The following is a 12734-nucleotide window of genomic DNA, read 5'->3' on the forward strand; positions in this document are numbered from 1 at the left end:
ACTAAGTGCAGGGTTCCTCCCAACCATAAATAGCATCATTAGACCATCGTGGATCCTAGCTATCCCTCCGTGCGTAACATTTCAAAGCACCGAAGAGATCATCGGTATTAACATAGTAAGAATGTCACTCCTAAAACATCCTATTAACATGCAAAGTAAAGCATAATAAATCATCAACTAACATATGCAAAGTAAAACAAATCATCAATATAAGAAACATACCAGTAAATACATCCATCATAAGGTATATTATCTATCATAATGCTCCAAGAACATAATGAAGAATAAATACCAACCAAGGATACTCCAGCCACAGTGTCTTGGACGGATCTCAAATGATAAGAGTGAAAAATACACTACCACCCGACCGTGTGAAACCTAAGTGGTCCACTCCCACCGTGCCGAGGAGATAATCTCAAGTCCCAAATAGGATATCAATACACAAAGCACAAATCTCTACAGTCTAGGAATCCTAAAAGTATACTAACTCAAAGGTTCCATCACACAAAACCGACATCTAATTCTCAGAGGCATACAATGACATGTAGGAAACCTACTCTGCAAGCGAGAAAGTGTCATCGCAATTATCATGTACAAGTTACCCTGGCAGTTAGCTAAAATCCACAGGTTCATATTGATCTCATGCGGCCACTAGTATCCTCTCATACTGACGAGGCATACTACGGAATGCACGGTCGTAGCCATGCGTTCTCACTACTCCCATCCTAGCTTGTACAAGCACTCAAGGCATGGGTGAGAACATCAATAATTATCTTTTTAGGTTCATTTAATCCCCATTTAGTGTGTAAATGTTATCACTTATTAACCAAACTTACAATGAGTTACCCTGACAGCCACTTAGGGCCCCGACCCCCATTGGAAGCCACTTCCTGACACTACAAGTAGATTACCTACCCTAAGCTCATGGAATTATAAATCTCAAAATCATAAAAGATAATCCATAATAAAATCATCAAATATGCATAAAAGCATCAAATATCCATAATAAGAATCATCAAATCTCCAAGATAAGAATCATCAAATCTCCATGAGCATTTAAAAAAGCATCCATAGAAAATCATGATCACAACAGTTCTCTATTGGCAACTGAAGGCATCACTGATAATCATAAGTATCAATTGGTTCTCAATAACCAAAATATATCTCAAGATAAATGGTTCTCAACAAGCAATCAAGAATATCTCAAAATCATACTGATCGAAGACTCCAAAATGGTTGAGTCAAACATGTCACAACATGACATCATCAAGAAATAAATCCACATTTCAGTCCCATCATGGGGACTATAAAATAATCCAAAGATAACTGATCGATGTCTCAAAAATGATTAGCTCAAGTGTCTCATACACATACCTCTCAGCTTCACACATGAAGACTAATGAACAATAACAATCAGTAAATACAAACATTTCATAGAGCATACGATCACATTACCATGGTTGGGCTTATAAAGATCGAGACCAAATAAGATCAACATGCCATCATATCTCATAACCCCCGAGCCTCTGATAACATCCTAGGACTGGTCAACACTAGTCAACCCAAAACTCAAAACAAGAAGCATATAGAATACACGATGCAAACACATGTTTTGGTTTACTAAATTCACATAGTTGAATAATGTGTAGGGGTTTTTAGTTTTCTGTTTGCAAGTATACTTCAAGTGTTTTAAGTTTCATCATTTGACCTACAAGTCAACCCAATTGTTCCCCGCTAGTATTATCCTTCCATTATTAAAAATTACATTCTAAGAATAACTTAAGGATAAATATTTACTCATTAAATCATTTGCTTTACTTGCTAAGATCCATAGTACTAATTGGATAACTCTTCCTTAATGTTACTTCTACATTTGAACATAATCAAAGGATCATTATTCATTCATAAAAGAACCAATTATCAATCTTCGAATAAGAATATTATAACTTAATTAAAATGATCAATTTAATCCACCAATAAACTTAGGTGCACAATTCCATGATCCATTAACATTTTGATGGTTAAAATTCAATTAAGTTTCTCTAACACTTAAGCCTCTTAATTATAATCATTATTAAATTGTCACTAATAACCGTTAAAATATCTAAGTCATTAAAATAAGACTCATCAACTTCAATGTAGATACTACACAACTTTACTAAAAGAATCGATATATCATATCGATTAAAAATTTGTTACATAACTTAATTATTAATTAAATCTAATTAACTCTAATTAATTCAATTAATAATTACAAATTCAGTCAACTAATAACTAACAATAGTTTGTACGTAAAAAGTCATCTACAATCCAAATATTCATATTAATAGTTCAATAACTTGTTAATAACAAGCTATGTTGGAAATTTTATTAATAAATCTATAATGACCACCTTCGCCATTCTATCAATGAAAACTAACTTTTCTTTGACAAACCTGTATTATTGATAATCATTTAGTTAAACCTCATTTGATTCAACTAATTATCAATCAACTATATTCCATTTCATTAACATTAGGATTAGTAATAGTTTAATAACTAATAACAAGTTAAAAATAAATCTACGATAACAGATTCTTTATTATTTTTGCTAACAATGATGTCACTAGTAAATTAAATATAACTTCCTTAAGAATCGTTCCCCGGATAAAATTTACTAATAATCAATAGGTAATCATTTGTTCAAAATAATCTTTGATGATTCTAAGTATAATGATCACCAACTTCATTAATCACAATTTCATTCATGATAACATGAGTTCATTTCCATTGTATTTTCCCCTCCTTAATTTGATCTCAACTAAATTCTTAATACTATACTTCAATTATTAACTAATCTCAATTAGATTGAACTTAATTGAATCAATTAATAATTATATAAACTTATAAATACTATCTTTCATTAATAATTTGTTAAAATTAACAATTATTAATAAATAATAACTCATTAATAATTTCAATATTCAATTATAATGATTGATATTCGAACCAATCAATGAATAACAACTAAATCATTAGTATCTCTTTTCCTTTAATCTTCTCTCATCCATTTACTTAGATTGACTAATAATTAATTACACTTCTTCTACTATTAACTAATTTTAATTAGATTAGATAATAAATCATATAAAACTAATGCATATTAATAAGATTCTAATAAGGGAAGATTTCAATAATATCTTTAATTCATTCCATGCTTTGATATATATTATTTTTGTGAAGTTTAAGCATAAGAACTCTTGGTTATGAGAAATGGAGAAATATCTGTCTTTGAATAAAATAGTCTCAGTACGATGGCTGTATCTCCATAATGAACCGTTGGATCAGGCTAAAATTTAAATATTTTGGAGAGGGCCAAGTTGCACGTCTTCTGACTGGAGCGATCGAATAAATTCAATCCCGATAAAAAGTTATGAATGACTGAGTTCAAGTCTATCCAAGGGGCAGTGACAGGACAATTTGTGATGAATTAAGAATTTCCTGTTAAAATAATTGTTCTCTAAATTTACCCATTCATCCATCTAATAGCTTTGTCCATACGCATCTGAAAATATGATTTGATAGAAAGATTACATCTAATCATACGAATTTTCAAAGTAGAATTTTTATTTTAATTTCAAATCTTGTCTATCTAATTTCACAATATAAATTCGAACCCAAACCCAATTAAGATCTAATTATTTCTCCTTAATTGGATTTAGGATTTTTTTATTTTTTTCTTCTCATCCAAATAAAATATCTAGATTCTAATTTCAAATAGTAGATTCAATCACAGAGAGTATTCAGACACAGAAAACAGATATGATGAAGACAGGAAGAGAAAGAGTGCAAAGGGAATATGAGAATATCACGAATGCACCTGGACACTGATGCTAATTTGCCATGCCTCAGAAGTCCATAGAAAATCGCTTCCTTCTCCATCATTCGCAGTTTTTTCAAGAATCCAAGCTGATCGAATCCTCTAAGTGATTAGAAGTGCTAGAAGGAGCATAGAAGCAAGTAGAAAATATATGAGCATATGAATATTCTCCCATGCATGTAAGCTTTGAAGCTTCTATTTTTTTTTAGCTTGTAGCTCGAGGCTTTCATTAAGCTTGTAGCTTCCATTAAGCTTTTCATTTAAGCTTCTATGAATGCCTGAATATCAAGAGCTCTCAAGAAACCTTTGGAATGCTTCTTGAAACCGCTGAAAGGTGTCACCAACTAAGCATGTGTCTTTTCCAATTCTTTTTTGATGAGTCATAGAATTGTAGACACCTTGTGCTTAATTGATGCACTAACCCCCGTGTTGTTGACACATGTTAATTCCCATGCAAGCTTATAACTCCAATTTACTTTTAAAATAATCTCTATTTAAATTTTATAACTTTCATTTTAATTTTTATAACTTTTATTATTATTATTTTATTTATTACTTTATTATTATTTTATAATTATTATTAATTTTAATTTCTAGTTTTCTTTTATTTAATTCCTTTTCCCCAATAATTCACATTTAATTAATTACAATCAAAATATCAAAGATCATGATATTTTATTAATTTTTTTAAATAAATAATTTATTAATTAAATCTATTTATTAAGACTTAATCAATGGAAAAGTCACCATAGACCTCCAAGATAAAATATAAAAACCCATCATAGAACAAATCATACAAAATAAATCTAAAGGGTTAAAAATCACAAAATATGTCATCTGATACATTTGGTGGGTATTCAACTCAGATACTTGTCTTAATTTTCCAATTAAGACAAATGGCTCAAAGGGTTGGGATTTGGACTTGAAAATTTATCTCTTCTCTCTTATCATTGAGATAATGTGATAGGATACGCTCATCTTGGCAAATTCAGGAAAGTCGATACCCAGTACCTGCAACCTGCATAAAAACTATGCATGTACAAACACAATATATACTAAACTAAACAAACAATGGTAAGAAGTGGTGCATCGTGTAGATCCCGACTAGTAGGTGACTACGACTCCCTTCCTTAACCACATCAGACACGCCATACAAAAGCAAACACACAAGGCAAACACGCACACCATACACATGCAAGTATGGGGTAAGTATCCATAAGAAAGCACATATGATAATAAATCATCTTACTAATCATCATTAATAACTGAAAGCAATGTAATAATCATCATCAATAATTGCGAACACTAAAAATAATCATCATACATACATGAAATGTAGAGTCTAAATAATCACATCACATAATAAACTGAATCCATAGCACAATATCTGATAATCTCAAAAGAATGCTTCTAACCAACAACATAAAACTAGCTCTAAAAGAGTTCAACAATGATAACAAAATGCAAACTAGGGGCAGGCACTACACTACATACAATAACACCTAGATAAATCATTACTTCATACGAAAAATAAAATGAACTTTTAGAGAACAAAAGACCTAATCCTGTGCTGCTACAACTTTGATCCTCTTCCCATTCCTTTTGTTCTTTGAACACAATGTTCTTTGCTGTGATATTATTTTTTCTTCCTATTTCTACTCTATTTCTTCTCTTTCTCCTCTTCTCATTGAATGAATGAGACTTTAATCCTCTTGTCTTGTCTCAAAAAAAAACTTTCCCTCTTTTTTTTTGGATTCAAACTCACCTACCGAGTTTAATGTGTGAGGAGGGTAGGTGGGCGGTTGGCTGAAGGGGCAGCTAATAGTCTTCAACAATTTTGATCTTATTAATGATTAAACTTCTATAAGAATTTTCTTATCTATAGCTATCTCTTGATTTGGTGGCTTTCAATGGTATTAGCTACAAGTGAAGAGAAATAACTAATTTCTAATGAATGGATAGTAGAGGTCCATAAATTTCTTGAAGACAACAAGAAAGGTATAATAGTTGCTAGAACGAGTATGCAGGTTCCTAGGCTTTAGATCAATGAAATGTCAAAGGCGTACATTCTTCAATTTCTCTTTCTAAGCCCTTACCACCACCACTCTTTCCTAGTAGGATCAGGGAAACCCTAATTAAGAATTATTATAAGAGTAAGATAATAATTTTGTGGGTAGAGTTTCATGGGGAGCACCTATCAAGAGCATGGAAGCCACTGGTGTATTTGAGTGCATTAATTTTACTTATTCTCACCACAAAACAAACATAGTGTTCTTTTGCTCATTTCTTGAAGAAAACCTAACACCAATCCCTTGATACCTTGTAGCCTTGATTCCTATTTAGAATAGATTTTGGCGAGGTTATGGGAAAGTAGTGTTAGGAGTGTTTCTCCTTTTATTTTTTATAAAAGATATTTGTAGTGTACATGGGTTGTGTGTCTAAAGAGTCAGGCTGGGATACAATGTATTTAGGGTATATAATGTTGTAATGTATTCTTATGATTCTAGTTTCTATTTGATCATTTGATTTGTTATAGATTCTTTGGTTGACTAGATTTTTTTTCTAAAAGTTCTAATATCTATTTTTCCATATTTCTTATGAATCAAACATAACTATTGCTTTTCTAGATAGATGTAATAATATATTGTCTCATCAAATACAATTTATGTTTTCAGTTCCTATTTTAAATAATAAGATTTGGATCAATTTTTTAAGTTGTTTTTCTTGTGTTTAAATCTATAAGATAGAGGGATCAGTAGTTGAGTCGGTCCAATAGATGATAATCTTTTGTGAATATATTATACCATTTTACTACACATTTTTACTATATCTTTACATAAATAAACACAAAATCAGATGTTAATAAAAAATATAGTGCATTATTAATTAAAATAAATGTTGATATATGAGTGTACATATACTATTCTTATTTGTAAAAATATTGGGGTAGCAATGTATATGCATAGCTTAAATCACATTAAAAATATATTGTATCACAAATATAAAAGGTGAATACTAATAAATGTCTTGTATTTTACATGAAAAGGGTGTTGTCAAAAAAAGAAGTTTTTGATAATGGTCCCTTAGTGTTGCATATAGGTTGTACTTAATTTAATAATCTTTTACTTTTGTAACAAATAATTTAATAATCTTCTTATTTTTCTTCATTTTACCCTTTAGCAATATGTTCGTAACCATTACTTGTGATGGGAATTGGAAAGCCGATATTCAATGCAATATTTGAGATGATATTTTACATCATCCAAGATGGATTTCCAAATCTCAAGATTGAGCTTCAAAAGGAATTCATAGATATATTATGAATCTGACAACATATGAACAATGATTATCCTAACTTGAGAACTATGAAACCCTAGTGGCCTTTAGTAACTTGGGGTTTTCATAATTTCAAACTTCATTGCTTGGTGTGTGAGGGTTCAACTCTAGTTTTCCTGAACAACTCGTTGAAGTGAGTGAAGGATATATGGAAGTTGTACTTAAGGAAGGGGAAGAAGATCTTATTGTAGATCTCAAAAGAGATGAAGTAATGGAGGGAGTGAATTCAAGAATTAAACTGTCGAGAATTGAGAGAGTTGTGAGGGAAGACAAAGTTATGTGGTCAAATTTGAAGGAAGAAGGATTCATCTCTTTCATTGAGAGCATCAAGGGCCATGGAAAGATCGTCACATGATAGTTCTTGGACTCATATAAGAAGTAATGGGTTATTATTGATGGGATTTCTTTTGAGGTCATTGAATAATTGATAGGTAACACAATTGGCCTGTCAATGGAAGGAAAATTATGGAGGAAGCATGCTCAAGTGGTAGATGTGACGAGCCTTAGGAACTTCTTTTACCTTGATGAAGCCCCTATCCATTTCCATGGTGGTTTTGCATGGGAACAACTTCCACAAATGTGGAATATGGTCTTTTGTGCCATAATGCAATATGTGACCATGGAGGATAGAGTCAAGGCCTGTTATTACTACCACTTTCCTATTCTTAACTATATTTGGAACAAGGATTGTATTTCCTTCCCTTTTTTGGTTTCATTTTATACAGACTATGTTTGAAATATTAAGAAGAAACATGAGGATTCTATGGGTGTCCCAATTCTTCCATGAAGAATTGAAACCATATCCTCTTCTTGGCTGCCTTTGTAGTAGTAATATACTTTTCCTCTATAGTGGATAAAACATCAACCTTCTACAATTGAGAAACTCATCTCACTGTTGCCCTACCAATAGTAAATACATAACCTAGAGTATTTAGCCTGGTATCAATATCCCCTACCAAATTTGAGTCAACATAGCCCTATAAATTAGTAGTAGAGCTCCCAAAATGTAAACACTTACTAGATGTTCCTCTCAAATACTTGAGAATCCATTTGACTACATTCCAATGCTCAATCCTTGGATGACTCATATACCTGCTAATAACTCCCATTGCATGTGTAATATTTGACCTAGTACATACCATAGCGTACATCAAGCTTCCTATAACTGAAGAATAGGGTGCCTTGAAAATTTTATCCTCTGCAATATGTGTCTTAGGACACATCTCCTTAGTCAACTTCAAATGACCAGTTAAATGTGTGCTAATAGATTTGGCATTCTCCATAGAGAAACATTGCAACACCTTCTCAATATAATCAGCTTGAGAGAATGTTAATTTTCTATTCTTTCTAATTTTGAAAATTTTCATACCAATGATTTGTTTTTCTACTCCCAAATCCTTTATAGAAAATGAATGTGCTAACTATTCTTTTAACCCCTTAATGTAATATATGTTAGACCTAGCTGTAAGCATATCATCAAAATATAAACATAAAAAAATGTAGATTTCATCATCCAATATCTTAAAATAAACACAATGATTTGAATGACACCTACTATATCCATGCTCATGCATAAAATTGTCAAATTTCAGATATCATTTTTGAGGTGATTGCTTCAAGCCATACAAACTTTTCTACAATTCGCACATTAAGTTCTACTTACCTTTGACCTCAAATCCCTGTGGTTGTGCCATATATCTCTTCATCAAAATTACCATGAAGAAAAGTGGTTTTAACATCAACCTTCTCCAAATGCAAATCTTCAGTAGCCACAATACTTAAAATAATAGGAATAGAAGTCATTTTAACAACTAGAGAAAATACCTCATCAAAATCAATGCCCATTTCTGTTCAAATCCCTTTACCACTAACTTGGTTTTAAATAGTTTGTTACCTCCATCCTCTTCTTTCAACCTATAAACCCATTTATTATGTAAAGTCCTTTTACCTACAGGAAACTTGCATAAATCCCATGTCTTATTTTTCAACAAAGAGTCCATTTCTTCTAACATTGCAGACTCTAACTGAATCTTTGTATCCATATGGACAACTTCATCATAACATTTAGGGTTGAACCATCATTAGTAAGTAAAATACAATACAAAGAACAAAAAAATATTTCTAGAGGTCTACTTAGTCTTGTTGACCATCTAACATTCACTAGGGTACATGTGGTATTTTTTTGTTGTGGTTAAAGATCACGAGGAATTGCTAGAGCACCATCTTTTAGAGTATCATCTAGCACTACATAATCATTTTCTTTCTTCTCACGTTGCTACAACAGATCTTTGTACAATACTTTCTCATTGAATATGACATCCCCGATTCTTATAATTTTATGATTGTTTTAAAATCCCAAAGCCTATAACTAAATTCATCAATGCCATATCCAAAAAATACACATTTCTTTAACTTAGCTTCCAACTGGGTTCTATTTTTAAAATTTATGTGTAAATGCTTCACAATTGAAGGTTTTGAGAAAATAATAAGTCTCCTTCTTACCAATCCATGCTTCCTCTGGAATACCACAATCCGAAGGAGTAGAGGGACCTCTATTAATCAAATATGCAAAAATATTGACAAACTTGGCCAATTTTTTAAGGGTAGCCTCATGCTCCTTGAACACTCCATTATCATTCTATTCATGTGTTCAACCACTCCATTTTCTTGTGGAGTCCTTGGAACAATTTTCTGTCTATGAATACCATTAATGGAGAAATAATCTTCAAATTCGTTTCTGCAATACTCACCACCATTATGAGATCTAAGAAATTTTAGCTTTTTACTAGTCTCATTCTCAACCAAACATTTCCATTTCTTAAAATTTTGAAATACATCATATTTATGTCTAAGGAAATAAACCATACTTTTCTAGCTGCATCATCAATGAATGTAACATAATAATGAGAGCCACCAAGGGAAGATACCTGAACTGGGCCCCATACATATGTATGCACAAGCTCTAATTTCTCATTTTCCTTTTTCTTCCCACTCTTGAAAAAACTTACTCATTTTTGTTTTACACACATATAACTTTTACAGAAATCCATATTGACACTTTTTAGACCTGGTAAAACTTTCTTTCAATGAAGTAATTTCATACCTTTCTCACTCATGTACCCAATTCTATAGTGCCATAGCATTGTATCAAAATCTACAACAACTATTTGTTCTTCTTGTTCAAATGCAAAAGCTACTCCTGAACATTTATTTTTCTTTGAAACAATTAAAGTAGAAGGAACAATTTGACCTATATAAAGATATAAGGTGCCTAATTTCACACCTTTTTCTACTACAAGGGAACCTTTTAAAACCTTCTAATGTTTACAATTAAAGGTAGCTATGCAACTCTATTACCAAGTTTCCCTATTGAAATTAAATTCCTACTTAGCCTTGGAACATGTCTTACCTCATATAGTAGCCAATGATTCCCATTTTGCAACTTAATCTTAACTTTTCCCTTTCCAACAATCTAAGAGGGTTCATTATCCCTTAAATAAACAAGACTAAAATCCCCTTTTACATAATCAATAAAATAATTTCAATGTGGTGTAGCATGAAAGGATGCCCCAGAATCTAAAACCCAAGAATCGTCAACACTTTCTAAGGAAAGAAGCAAAGTATCCTCTTTAGATTTGTTATTTACCACATTTGCCTCCTTGTTTCCATCTTGTTTGTATCCTTCACTGGTATTTTCATTCCAACAATCTTTCTTCTTATATCCTAGTTTTTCATAGTACCAACAATCTCTTGGTCCTATGGATTGAGGCCTCTTCCCTTTTGATTTTCCTCTTGATTTCCCATGATTTCTAGAATTGTTTCATCTCTTAGTCATTTTACCTTTTCTTTGTGTGTTCAAAAAATTCCTAATGTAGATCCTCCTAGGACTTTCCTATGCATTTCCTCATTCAGAATAAAACCAATCAAATTATCAAATTTTAGGATATTAGATCCAAAAATATAATTACTCACAACCATTACCAAGCCATTCCAACTTTTTGCCAAAGAACATAAAATCAAGAGAGCCCTAATTTTTTCATCAAAATTGACATTCATAGAAGATAATTGACTAGTAACAATATTAAACTCATTTAAATGACCTATAATAAATCCACCTTCTGCCATCTTCATATTAAATAAATGCTTCATGAGAAATACCTTGTTTGAAGTAGAGAGCTTTTCATACAATTTTACTAGGGTTTGCATAAACTCTTCCATTGTCTTTTCTTCTATAATGCTTAATTTCATTGATGGTGCCAAGCATAACCGAATATTTCCAAGTTCCTTTTTATCTAAAATACCCCAGTCCTTATTTGTCATAGTTCCCTATTTCTTAGTTTTTCCTTTCAATGGCTTCCATAAATCCTTCTAATAAAGATAGTCCTCCATTTGAATTTTCCATACCTGAAAGTTTTGCCCATTAAACTTCTCAACCTTTAGATTATCCTCGTCGTCCATTTCTCCCACTCAACTGTGAGACTCCCACTCAATCACGAGACCTTCCTACAGATGAAAGCTAAAAAAATAAATAAAATGAAGACGGTTAGGCTTTAAAAAAATGATGACACTCTGGCTATGATACCACTTGTTAGGACTAACCACAAATAGAAATAATAATTACATGAAAATATTAAAAAAAAAGAAAAAAAAGATTGCACATAAGTGAACACAAGACACCAAGATTTAATGTGGTTCACCCAATCCCTGGGCTACAACCACTAACAACAAGACAATTATTATTATTATCCAATGATTACAATCCACAATCCCTTATAACTCAAAATTGCTGCTGTAGACACCTAAATCTGATTACACCGCTTTGGTAATCCTATTTAGCTATCTCTAAAAGGCATCATTAATTAAATTCCTATTTCATTAATCCTTTGCCATCCCGTAGCTAATTAATTTAATTAATCATCTATAGTCCTAATTGATAAATTAAATAACCTATCATTTATCAATTAAATCCTATTTCCTATCTAATTTTAAAATCTCAAATTTATTAAAATCACTTTAATAAATAAAATCCTCAAATCTAATAGCCCCTAACTTATCCCTAATCCTCCATTTAGCCTAATCCACCCCATCCACCCATACTAACCTAGCTTAGCCACTAACTCACCCACCCTCATGAATGCCATCCACTTGCATATCTCTAACATCCTTAATCTAATCCTAAACCAAGCCTAATCCCCCCCTAACCTTGTCACATTCTCTAAGTGAGCTTAAGACTTTCCTAAGCCAAATCAAATTCTGCTCCCTCAAAATATCCCAACCATAAAACTTTATCCCAACCACAAAGCCTTCAATGCTCTTACATGCCCTTAAAAGCTCTTACAAGCCATTATGAGGGCCATTTAAGGCCTTGAGCCTCTTTTGTTGACTCATCCTTGCCCTTTCTTCCATCCACTTACCCTGTGACATGTGTCACTCCCTGATTGGTTGTAAGGAAGCACAATCCATGTGCTCTTCTCTCATGCAATCTGAGCCCTCCATAAGTTTTCATCTCTCCTTGCATCTTAACCCTCCATCCCTCAAG

This window comes from Cupressus sempervirens, chromosome 4, assembly GCF_028749045.1.
Source record: "Cupressus sempervirens isolate cs-2001-9-10 chromosome 4, ASM2874904v1, whole genome shotgun sequence".
NCBI lineage: Eukaryota > Viridiplantae > Streptophyta > Pinopsida > Cupressales > Cupressaceae > Cupressus > Cupressus sempervirens.